Genomic DNA, 4,168 nt, shown 5'->3' on the forward strand with positions numbered 1-4,168 from the left:
CCCCTACTTGATTCTTGCGGGGAATTACTCAGAAAACTCTCCCCTACAACATATCTAAGTGGCGAGGAAATCGGTGAGGTGTGACCTTTTCTGCATATTTACCTAAAATACTTTGGGCTGCCTAATCTGGCCTATCTTCTCAGTTTGACCCAATCAATTTGCATTTTTCGATTGGTTAGTTACTTGTCAGACACCCTTGGCTGCGTTCAGAGACACCACCCAAGTACCCCAGCGTATCATTTTATCCTTGTTGCTTACAGACAAGGATAAAATGATACACTAGGGCATTTGGGTGATGTTTCTGAACGTAGCCCTGCATGTACACGGAAGTGTAAAACATATTATATAATACAAAATGTAACGTATACATATGTACACATGTGTACACGCGAAACGCAATACGCTGATTATTTTAAATATGGAAAATATAAAATGAGCCCCTCCAAACGCCCATTCTCGTGAGAACGCAACCAATAAAATTTTTCCGTCTCTCCGATTCAAATATACAAATAATTGCAATGACTAGTATCATGATAAGACACATCTGAGTTTTATTATATGTAGTACCATCAGAATCGATGCTTCTAATATTAAATTTAGCAGTATTGTCAGAACTTCTAATATTAAATTTAGCAGTACTGTCAGAACAGACGCTTCTCAATTGTACTACAATCAGTACCGTCTGAATGTATGCTTCTAAATAAACGTTTCACTGAGATGTGTTTTATCTCTAAAATTTATTTGAAATATTATAACTTTTTTTTAATACTAAACAACACAAGCGCGCGCTTTGCGCGCGCCATTTGCTCTCTCTAAAAATTCGCATGGTTTGACAGCTGCAAATAACACGACTGAAGCATGTCGTATTGCACAAGCGAGACAGTCAATCAGTAAGAACAGACGCTTCTAATTTTTATTACAATTAGTACCATCCAACTAGACACATCTGATATGTACATATTTTCCCAGTACCATCAGAATAGATTTTTCTGGGATTTATGTACACCAGTACCGTCAGAAGAGACGCATCTGGTTTTTGTTTCTAACTACTATTTTACATGCTATCAGCAAAAGAATGATACATACAAATATCTGTAGAATGATACATACAAGTATTTCGTGAGCAGAAGCTAAAATTTCTGACATAATGGGCTGTGTTCCGAAACTTAGCATAAACGGTCGAACAACCTTTCTGACCACGACCGTACGTAAAACACCTTTGCGATTTGTAAGTTCTGCGATCATCATTGTCAGCTAATATTTTTCTATGTAATAAAGGTATACTAACCTTAGACTGCATGTTTTCCTCACAACCAGTACTAGAAATAACCTATATTAACAATATAGGTTATTTCCAGTACTGGTTGTGCACACATACACTATACACAGATTTTCCGTAGTAGCAGTGAATACTAGAACGCAGCCGGAATCTGTCAAATATTCCGAATCGTGTGCCACACAGAGCTACGTCTCGTGTACCGAGCGCACATGTATGACATGTGCCGTGTTTTGACAGTGAGCACGATATATCTGTCTTCGTCTAACGATTGCAGCGCCATCTCTTGCAAGATCCGGCAGCTACTACTAACGCAATATGGCTCCTTGTATTATACTGCATCTAAATTTTCATGTACAACTTTTTTCTATTACAATAACTTTTTTCTAGGCCTTCAATCTTACTTCTAATTGCACGATATTGTTCGGAAATGTTGTCCCTGGTGGGGTCTCTGGTGTCATTTTGTATTTATGAACTGTAGAATTGTTGTAATAAGCAAATATTCTCGTCAAGTGACAATTCTAATTATTATTTTTTGTTTCTGGTACGAAGACGACCAGCCCTCTCTTCATTTTTGTGCGTACTTTCATTCTGCGCAAGAATTTTTCAATTCTGTAAAGCCAGTTAAAAGTTATTCTAATAGAAAAAAGTGTCGGTACAGTAGTCACTCCAGCATCCCTCTGCCCTTTTCAGGGCCACAAAGTTTTAGAACGTTGGAACAATAATTTCGGTTCATAATTATTCACGTCTTATCCAATCTTCTTATTTGTCTTTCAATCGTTGCTTCGGTAATATTAATCGGTAATGTTAATTGCAACATATTCTCTTATTAAAATAAGATATGTTCAAAATAACGATACTTAGGTACCATGCACAGTTTTTGTAAAAACTTTTATCAAAATAGTAAAATAGCATACACGCTCAAACACGCTGACACGCCGTGCGCGTGGCGCTCCTGATTCACGCGTTACCTAAAGCGCTTATTCGTTACCTTAAAGTTGCTCTTATTTGAAAAGTAATGTTCAGACACAACTTTGCCAGAGAACAAAGTTTTTTTGGCACGAATAATCACGCTATGAATTCCGAATGCGCGAATTCTGAGACACCCTGTATATAGGAAGAATTATACAGGGTGAGTCTTTTATCTTGAGACAACGAAAAATCTCGAGAAATGCGCATCAAATAAAAAAAAGTTGCGGATAAAAGTTGTTTGGTTTCGAGGGGGCCATAAGATGGTATTATTGGTTTTACCTTGAAGAATTATTTGAAGGTCACATAAAGGTCACACCAATTTTTTTAAATGGCATCCCCTATTTTTTATTATATATTCTTGTAGCTGACACCGAAAGCTTTCCAAAACGCTATAATAAAGTATTTTTTTATTACGAACTTTTTGAGTTATTAAGGTTTGAAAGTTCAAATATTTTGACATAAATTACAAAATATCTTGTAAAATATTCATTTTTTAATATCATCTTACCTTAATACTTTTTTTAACAGAATAATGAGACAAACCTGGTGTAAAGAAAACTGTCGAAGAAACAGAATAATGAGACAAATCTGGTGTAAAGAAAACACAATTTTGTAACAAGTAATAAAAAAAATTTTTCTTAACAATTGTGTTTTCTTTACACCGGTTGATTTGTCTCATTATTCTGTTAAAAAAAAATTAATGTAAGATGATAAAAAAATTAATATTTTACAAGATATTTTGTAATTTATGTCAAAATATTTAACCTTTCAAACCTTAATAACTTAAAAAGTTCTTAATAAAAAATACTTTATTATAACGTTTTGGAAAGCTCTCGAGGTCAGTTACAAGAATATGTAATAAAAAATAGGGGATACCATTTTAAAAAATTGGTGTGACCTTTATGTGACCTTCAAATAATTCTTCAAGGTCAAACCAATGGTACCATCTTACGGCCCCCTCGAAACCAAACAACTTTTATCCGAACTTTTTTTTATTTGATGCGCATTTCTCGAGATTTTTCGTTGTCTCAAGATAAAAGACTCACCCTGTATATACAGGCTGTCCCGTAATGGACAATTAATGATTCACAGAGTGAAAGAGGACGAAATTTTGAACTAAAAGTTTCTTCTTCAAATTTGGCTCAGACCATTACTCAATCAGACGGCGCGCTGCCGAGGTATGCAGGAGCGTAACATGCAATGGGTCTCCTCGCGCTCACAGTACATAACCCGATTAAAATGTTATTTTAATTTTTCTTGTTAATTAATAAATAAGTGAGGAAATCAAGAAATGATAAAAAAAATGAAAGAAAATAAAAAATGAATGAATAAATGAATAAATGATAAATAAGTCTGAAAGATAATTTTTTATATTTAATGTAGGGAAACGTTAATGTAATAAAACGTTTTCACGAAAATTAATTGCAATTTTATGTTTCGTGACTCTAAGAAACCGATTATTCAATGGCCATGAAAAGAACCGATTTTCTCATACACTGAGAAAACGATACTTAAAAATTTATTTGTTAGATATAAAATTTCAATAAAATAAAATACGAAGTAAAAATTTATTTCTAATAAGTAAACGAGTTAATTGAAAAATTAATAAGAATTCTTCAATGTCGCCAGCGATAATTATTAACACTGACGTTGTTAATTGAAAAATGATATTACTTTCAGAAATTAGTATACATTATTTTACAGAAATGAGGAACATTTCGTAGAAATGTATTTCGTTATCATAATTAAATTTTTTATAACAAATAAATGTCGAAGAAAATGTCAGATAAAATATTTATTTCTTAATATTTTTATTGTTTAGTGTAGGATCGATTCGAAATGTCCCCGTTGGCTGCTAAGCACGCGTGGGCTCTTCGAACACTTTCGTTCCTCACATGGAGGAGCATTTCGGCATTCATC

The sequence above is a fragment of the Vollenhovia emeryi genome, unplaced genomic scaffold (genome assembly GCF_000949405.1).
Source record: "Vollenhovia emeryi isolate VEMERY1.0 unplaced genomic scaffold, V.emery_V1.0 DF940197.1, whole genome shotgun sequence".
In the NCBI taxonomy this organism is placed as follows: domain Eukaryota; kingdom Metazoa; phylum Arthropoda; class Insecta; order Hymenoptera; family Formicidae; genus Vollenhovia; species Vollenhovia emeryi.